Genomic DNA, 9622 nt, shown 5'->3' on the forward strand with positions numbered 1-9622 from the left:
AAACTGGTCTGAATACAAGCAGTTAGATTTTCTTCACAGCTAACTGTATTTCATTGTATCCACAGACTCCTTGTTTAGACTCCAACACCAATTTAAATGAAGTCGAGACACTAAAATAAAATCAGAATGTTACATATGATCAACCCAAAAGCAGTTCAAAACAGAAAGTAAAATAAATGACATTTTGAAAGTTAGAAATTAAAAATGACATTTTATAAAAATCATTTTTATTTTTACATTTGGATTTGATGGCAGCAACAACTTCAAAAAATGCAAGACGAAGGGCAACAAATGACTGGAAAAGTAAGTGGTGCGGAAAAGAAACATGTAAACATGTTGGCCACCAGTAATGTTAATTCCCATGAAGTTAGTAACACAACTTATCACTTCTACCTCCGTCTTGCTTGATTTAGAGTCAATAAAAGAGTTCTTTCACTGATGGCATACTTGGACTTTATTTTTGGACTTGACTTGACATGACTTTATGAGGCACTTGTTGCTATCCATTTCACCATTGCCATTTATCACAATAGCCACTTTAGCCACCGTCGAACTAAAAAGCACAAATAAAATACAATATATTTATATCTTTAAACTTATACTTTTAGCTGACCTCTCAGCGGCCACGCTTTACTTGCGCTGAGGGCGTGCATCATTATTAGCGCACCTATGGAACTCACCTAGCGAACAAAGGTTCCTACCAGGAAAATTCTCAAAAATATAAAATATTACCCTTAGCATAATAACTACTAAATTAGAGAAAAACTAAAAATATACAAACCAAAATAGCAGCAGTAAAACTCCCACCAAATCACAATCTACTGTGATTTCTCTTAATATATAACAACATTATAACATATTTACATGTTTACCATTACTCCGCTTCTAGCAATAACACAGTTTTATGTACCGGCCTATCAAGACACACTGGTTTGACAGTCTGTTTTCCATTTTTATCCAAAGTTGAATCACTGAGCAACAGCTTGACTTTTCTGATTCTTCCATCCACGCTTGGATAAACTTCTGTTACTCTTGCTAGTTTACACTTGTTCCTCTGTGAATTGTCCTCTTGAAGAATAACAATGTCATTCACTTTAGTGTTCCTTTTATCCTTTTGCCATATTTGTCACTGCTGAAGATTAAGAAGATATTCCTTCTTCCACCTTGTCCAGAATTCGTTAGCCAAAAACTGAACTTGGCGCCATCTCTTTCTTAGATAGAGGTCCTGACTCACAAACTGGCCAGGAGGGGGCAGAATGATACTAGACTTCATCATGAGAATATGATTTGGTGTAAGAGGTTCGAGACTTGGATCATTTAGATTTTCCACTGTTAATGGTCTGCTATTCACAATAGCCATAACCTCATACAGAAATGTCCTGAGGGAGGCACTATCAAGTCTCTTGGAGGTCTGATCTAGAATAGCTGTTAACACACTTCTAATAGTCCTTATTTGCCTCTCCCAAACACCTCCCATATGGCTTGAAGATGGGGTGTTCAGAACAAATTCACATCCGTATTGTTTTAACTGTTCTTTGTCACAGTCCTTAAGTGCATTTAAAAACTCACCCTTGGCACCAACAAAATTAGTACCTTGGTCACACCTGAGTTGTCTTACATGTCCACAAATAGAAATAAAACAACGTAATGCATTAATAAAGGCATCACTAGTAAGATCATCTAACATTTCAATATGTATTGCCCTTGAACACATACAAGTAAAAAGAAGACCATACCTTTTCACTTCTTTTCTACCATCTTTTACATAAAAAGGTCTGAAACAGTTAATACCACAATAGGAGAATGGGGGTGTCGTTTCCATTCTATCCTCTGGTAAGTCTGACATCCGTTGATCTTGAGTATTTCCCCTGTACTTTCTGCAGGTAGTGCACTTGTAGATGTGTGATGCAACCGCACTGCTGCATCCTGTGATCCATATTCCATTGGAGCGGAGTTCGTTGACCGTTAGTCCTCTTCCTTGATGTTGCACTTTCTCGTGGAAGTGTTTAATGAGTAAAGATGACACATAGCTCGACTTGGGGATAATGGCAGGATGTTTGATGTGTGGGTGCAGACTAGATCTTTTTAAACGTCCTCCCACCCTAAGTATTCCCTGCTCATCAACAAACAGACTTAGGTTGTACAGCTTGTGTGTCTTATCCTTGAGTTGAATGTCTTTTCCAGTAGTTAAGTCTTTGATTTCCTTGCTGAATATGTTCTCTTGTGCAAGTTTTATTATAAATAGTTCTGCATCTTGTCTGTCTTGAACACTTGTGTTTTCACCCTTTGTTTGTGAGACTCCTTTAAAATCTTTCACAAATTTTCTTAGACGGGCAATGGCTTTAACAGCTCTTCTCCAGTCTGAGAATTTAGTGAGACGATCTAGTATTGTTCTCGTTTCTTGTTGTACTTTGGTGTTGAGCACATTTACTGTTTTTAGCTCTGGATCATTAGGCTTGACTTCAGTGTCCTTGTCATTTTCAATGTGTAGCTCACTTTGCCACAAAAAATCTGGACCTTTAAACCAATTAGAGTTGAGTAGCTGTTGCACACTTAGCCCTCTTGATGCATGGTCTGCAGGATTACTTTCAGATGGCACATAATGCCACTGTTGTGGGTCTGTGAGTGAATTTATTCTTTGAATCCTGTTTGCCACAAACACGTGAAATCTCTTTGCATCGTTATTCACATATCCTAATACAACTTTGGAATCTGTCCAAAAATGTTCTTGCAGATCACTTATTTCCAGCTCATTTCTTAGCATTACACTTGTTCTTGCTGCGACTACTGCAGCTGTTAACTCAAGTCTAGGGACAGTAGTGACTTTGGTTGGGGCTACGCGTGCCTTTCCCATGACTAGGGCACAATGGACTTCTCCTTTGGAAGTGACTGTTCTTAAGTAACTACATTGTCCATAACCTGTGACACTAGCGTCCGAAAAATGGTGTACTTCACAATGCTTAATGTCTGTGTTTGCAGGTAAGATGCATCTTTGAATTCTCACCTCAGACAAGTTTTGAAGGTCTAGGAGCCAGGATTCCCACTGTGTACAGAGCTGATTGGAGATTGGTTCATCCCATCCTACTTTCTCTTGACATAGCTGTTGCAGGATTTGTTTCCCTCTTAGGATGAACGGTGCCACGAATCCTAGTGGGTTGTAGACTGATGCTACTGTACATAGGATTCCCCTTCTTGTTATTGGGTGCTCTTTTACTGTTACTCTGAACTGAAACTCATCAGAAGAAATGCACCACTGTACACCGAGAGCTCTTTCCATCAGTGGTTCACCAAGTGCCAGATCTAAATCCTTAACACTTTCAGCACACTCTTCTCTTGGGAGTGACTTGATGACATTTTCACTGTTTGATATGAACTTATGTAGCCTTAGTTTACCTGTGCTACACAGCTCTCTTGCTTCTTTGACTAGTTTTATTGCTTCTGCTTCTGACATAACACTAACAAGTCCATCATCTACATAGAAGTTCTTCTGAATAAACTTGATTGTACTTGGAGAGAACTTGTCTTTACTTTCTGTGGCAAGATGTTTTAAACCAAAGTTGGCACAGCCAGGTGAAGAGGCAGCGCCGAAGAGATGAACCTTCATGCGGAACACAGATGGCGGAGCACTTAGATCACCATGCTCCCACCATAGGAAACGTAAGAAGTCCTGGTCTTGAGATGTTACATGGAACTGGTGAAACATACGTTCCACGTCACACATTACTGCGACTGAGCCCTTTCTGAACCTACAGAGTACTCCCACCAAGGTGTTTGTTAGGTCAGGCCTTGTAAGCAGGTGTTCGTTCAGTGAAGTGTCTTGATATTGTGCAGAAGCATCAAAGACTACACGTATTTTGCCAGGCTTTTGAGGGTGGTATACCCCATGGTGGGGAATATACCAGGCAGGTGAATTACAGAGTTCTTTCTCTGGTACTTTCTCTGCATCTCCACGTGAAATAATGTCTTCCATGAATTTTACATAGTCTGTGTAGTACTTTTGTTTTTGTTGTGCCATTATGTTTAGTCTTTGTTTTTTGTATCATGCCTGACAAACTGGCCCTAAGGGGGAAATACATACAGACTTCATTTCAATTAGAATTTGAAACACGATTCGGTGAAAGCTTTGCATTTTCCATTTTTGATAGTAAATAATGTCATCAAAAGATTGCAAGAATCTGGAGACATCTCAAAGGGTGAGGTTGAAAATCAACATTGGATGCCAGTAATCTTTTGGTCCTCAGGCAGCATTGTATTAACAGGCATGATCGTTTTATGGAAATCGCTGCATGAGCTCAGAAATACTTCTACACATCTGTCTGACAAAACATTCTGCAGGTTTCTGTAACAAATGCAGTTTACAGCTTTGTCGCCAGACTAATAAGGCTCAATAGATCTTAAAAGTCTCCCTTTGCGACACTGGTGACCTGTTTCATGTCCATGTCCACCATCACCATGGATCAAGCAGGAGCATCCTCCCTATCATGAGGTTGATGGTGAACCTTTACACTGCTGTCACCAAATCCATGACAGTGTGGCTGTTATGGGGGAAATGGTGATCCGCTGCAAGCTCGCATCTCACCAGCAGCCGTACATCCTCAGGACCCAGAGACGTCAGCCTGGATCACAGCCAATCCCTGTAAATAAATTCAGGATAACACCATTCTCTGCATAAGAAGGGAGGGGGGGGGGGTTGATTGTATGGGGGTGCATTATTGCATCTGAAACTGGCAATTGGGTTGTCTGGAGTGGAACCATGCCCACTGAAAGGTTAATTAAGGTTTTACAGCAACTTTGGCTCTCATCGAGGCAGCATCTTTTCAGGGAAAGTTGCATATTTCAGCAGGTTGATGCTAAAGGCAGACTGCCTCAACGACAACATGGCTTCATAGTAGAAGAGTCTGTGTGCAGAACTGGTCTGCCAGCAGTCTAAATCTTCCTGACTTTCATGTCTTACAGCATATGGCAAAGAAGACCCAAAACTATGGAACTGCTTAAATCTCACTGCATATCAGAAGTCATTCCAAAGTTTTGGAGAATCTGCCATTTAAGTCAAAATGAGCTCATATTTTTTCATGAAAAAGTAAATTATCTGTGCTTTCGAAAACTTTTGTTACATTCTGTGTTTATTTACATTTCATCACATCTCTTGTGCAAGTGGGGCCGTGAAACCTTTTATTCTGTAATATTCATCCACGTGGTTTATACTTTTAGGGTCTGCAACCGTCTGCCGATTAACGACTTGTGGCTTATCTACCTTTCCTTACTGGTTCCAGAGAAAAGTAGAAGCGTGATGCTATCAGGATAGATTTATTTACATCAATTGCCAATGTTGGGCCATCTGTGCTTTATTGGTAAAGCATAAAAATGTTACACTGAAAGGCATTTTCACTGCAAAGACACACGAAGATGATAATGATTATTAAACAACAGCAATAATAATAATAATAATGATAATAATAATTTTTTTAAATTGTGCTTTATTTTGAATTAGGAACAAGTCACAACCTCAGTTCAAACAACATATGAGAATAACATAAGTGAATATACATGTCTCTGATTAATAAATATGTACATATGTATACATGTACATATTCCCATACATACATACATACATGCATACGGCCACATAATAAAAACACTCAAACCAAAGAAACAAAAAGGGAAGGCAGATTCAGCAATTTGGAAAAAACAAACTGAATAAAGAAAATAAAAAAAATAAATCAATAAATAAATCACACAAAATGTATTGCCACTATCAGAGAATGTTCCAGTTTTACCTTTACAGGTATGATTTCTCAGCATTGTGACTGAAACTTCAGAAACATCACGAAACCACTAAATTACAGATATAAAGCTTTGCTGACCAGAGAAGATAAACTTCTTTTAAGGGAAACAAAACATTTAAATGTTTAACAGAAAGCTGCCTTTCTTGTTAAAGAACAAATATGGCCATATTGAGAGAGGCTAGCAGCTTTGTATAAAATCATTTTTGACATAATGTGACAATATTTCTGCCAGAAACTGTGAACTGATTAACAGCAATATAATACATAGAAAGATGACAATGAGAAGCTTTCCATTTTTCACAAAATGGGGAAAAGTTGGTACCGTCGAGCTTCAGAAAAGTGAATTCTATTAGAAAAAACTTTAAATTGTATCAGATTAAGACAAGTGCAGATGGAGGTGGTACAGATTGCGATAAAAGCCGCTTCTCACCAATCATCGTCCAGAGATAATCCCAGCTCGCCTTCCCAAGCTGATTTTACTTTGACTTTTCTTCTGCAATCAGAGGAGCGCAGTGTAGCCTATACCTTAAAAATAAATTATTTTTTTATGCAAATCACGGCTCAGGAATTCACTCACAACTGACCTGGAGGCATAGACGGATTTAACACAGCACCTTATCTGAAAATGACGGAATAGGTGAGAAGGGGGTTAAGAAAACTAGGAAGATAAATTTAAAATAATTTATAAAACACACCTTCTATGTAAAAATCTCTAATATCTTAATCCTTCGTCATGCTACAAAGAGTGAGCCGAGGGAGGGAATAAACAATTGTTCAACAGAGATGTTAGAATATATGTTAAAGCTGCTACAACACATTTAGTGCAGAACTGACTATTTGATTTTTTGTGGGTTGTTTAGAATAAACAAATCAAAAGAAGAATTAATGATACATGACTGGGCTACTAATTCATACCATGGTAGCACATTCTTCCTAAATTCCTATTATCCATCATGCATCATATTCAATGCCTTCCGTTATTTCTTCTAAATAGCTTTTTTTTAAGCTATTGATTGAAATGTGTCTACCTTGTTGTATCACGACTCCTACAGATGTATAAATCTGTGCTACAACACTAAATTTAAAAGAGGTGTATTGCTCCCAAGTATCAGGCAAAATTAGGCGGCAAATATCTAAAATATAACTTCTTGGTTTAATTCACCTTAAATATGCTTTAAAGAAATGGCTCAAGTCCTAAAACTCAACTATTGCTGCAGTTTGGTTTTTTTTATAACTCCCAATTAGAAAAACTTTATTGATCTCCAGATAGAAACTGAATTGTTTCAAGAGGTTCTCTTATGCTATTTCTAGTTTTCTGAGCTTTCTTCAGTGTTATAGTATTGAATACTCATCAGACATGAGCGGCGCCAATTTTTCTCACCTAAGCGCATGTTTAAGTTTTACAGCACTTTCTACGTTCAGTTTCCATGGCAACAATTACAGAGTTTTTTTGTAGTACTGTGTACAGTGGAGTTAGGGAGCAGCTGACCTCAACTCAGGAAGTTGTGGGTTGGTGGAAGGAATTCCTCGAAGACCTCCTCAATCCAACCAACATGTCTTCCGGTGAGGACTCAGGGGTGGACTGTCCTATTTATGAGGCTGAAATTGCTGAGGTGGTTAAAAAGCTCCTTGGTGGAAAGGCCCTGGGTGTGGATGAGATCCGCCCGGAGTTCCTCAAGGCTCTGGATGCTGTGGATCTGTCCTGGCTGACACGCCTCTGCAGCATGGCGTGGACATCGGGGACAGTGCCGCTGGATTGGCAGACTGGGGTGGTGGTCCCCCTTTTCAAGAAGGGGGACTGGAGGGTGTGTTTTAATTACAGGGGAATCACACTCCTCAGCCTCCCTGGTAAGGTCTATTCAGGGGTCCTGGAGAGGAGGGTCCGCCGGATAGTCAAATCTCGGATTGAGGAGGAGCAGTGTGGTTTTCATCCTGGTCGCAGAAAACAGTGGACCAGCTCTATACCCTCTTTGGGGTTCTGGAGGGGGCATGGAATTTTCCCCAACCTGTCTACATGTGCTTTGTGGATCTGGAGAAGGCATTTGACCGTGTCCCCTGGGGACTTACTGTGGGGGAACTCCGGGAGTATGGGGTACCGGACCGCATTGTAAGAGCTGTCCGGTCCCTGTACAACAGGTGTCAGAGCTTGGTCCGCATTGCCGGTTGTAAGTCAGATTGGTTTCCGGTGAGGGTTGGACTCCGCCAAGGCTGCCCTTTATCACAGATTCTGTTAATAAATTTCATGGACAGAATTTTTGGCACAGCCGAGGTGTTGAGAGCTTGTTGGCCTCAGGATTGGGTCCCTGCTTTTTGCGGATGACATGATCCTTTTGGCTTCATCTGGTTGTGATCTTCAGCTCTCACTTGAGCGATTCGCAGCAGAGTGTGAAGTGGTTGGGGTGGGAATCAGGACCTGCAAATCAAGTGGAGGGGTTTAAATACCTCGGGGTCTTGTTCATGAGTGAGGGATGGATGGAGCGAAAGATCAACAGGTGCATAAGTGCGGCGTCTGTAGTAATGTGGACTCTGCATCAGTCTATCAAGGTGAAGAAGGAGCTGAGCCAGAAGGCAAAGCTCTCGATTTACCAGTTGATCAATGCTCCTACCCTCACCTATGGTCATAAGCTTTGGTTCGTGACCCAAAGAACGAGATCTCGTATACAGGCGGCTGAAATGAGTTTCCTCCGCAGGGTGGCCGGGCTCTCCCTTAGAGATAGGGTGAGGAGCCTGGTCATCCGGGAGGGGCTCAGAGTAGAGCCGCTGCTCCTCCGCATCGAGAGGAACCAGTTGAGGTGGCTCAGGCATCTGGTCAGGATGCCTCCTGGACGCCTCCCTGGTGAGGTGTTCAAGGCACGTCCCTCTGGGAGGAGACCCCGGACACACTGGAGGGATTATATCTCTTGGCTGGCCTGGGAACACCTTGGGATCCCCCCCATAGAGTTGGCAAATGTGGCTGGGGAGAGGGAAGTCTTGGCTTCCCTGCTTTGGCAGCTGCCCCCGCGACCCGACCCCAGATAAGCGGCAGAAGATGGATGGATGGAGTTTTTTCTTCTAAATTTTAGTGACGTTGACTCGTCATCTTCTCTAGGCTGTGCACATTCACGACAAGAAAGCCATCCACCCTCACTGTTCAGTTTAACTACTCTTGGCAGTTGACCAATCAGACGCAGCCTGCAGTCAGGCCATAGGGCGGAGCTTTCTCTGTTCACTTGTTTCTGGCAGAGGCTGATCTGAGAGGATCAATAGAAAATGAATGAAGGGGTTTGTGAAAAATGTTTGATTATTTCTTGCCCTTTTGGACTTGCATATTAAAATAAATTAGACAGAAATGTGCATCATAACGCCACTTTAAGCAACAACAACAACAACAGGACAAATATGTATAGGTGTACTCTATATACATCATACTCACATACATGTATGCATATATATATAAAACTCTGTTTATGATGCTGACTTAATCAGGTCATTCCTGAGTGTGTGTTTGTCCAGAGAGAGTGGTGGAAGTATTGAAGAGCCTGACAGCAGCAGGCAGGAACGACCTTCTGTTTTGTTTCTTCAGATAGAGGGGATGGATTAGTCTGCTGCTGAAGCTGCTCCTCAAACTGTCCATTACAGGAGTTATTGTCCATGATTGCCAGCAGTTTTACCAGCATTATGTCCCTAACCACCTCCCCTGAAGTGGGGGACTTCAGCCCATTGATGAACATTGCCTTTCTGATGAGTTTGTTCAGTCTGTGTGCATCCTTTGCTTTGATGCCTGCTCCCCCAGCACACCACACCAACGCTGGTACTGGAACAACAGACTGATAAAACATGTGGAGCATTATGCTGCA

Source organism: Telmatherina bonti (genome assembly GCF_933228915.1).
Source record: "Telmatherina bonti genome assembly, chromosome: 1".
NCBI classification, from domain to species: Eukaryota; Metazoa; Chordata; class Actinopteri; order Atheriniformes; family Telmatherinidae; genus Telmatherina; species Telmatherina bonti.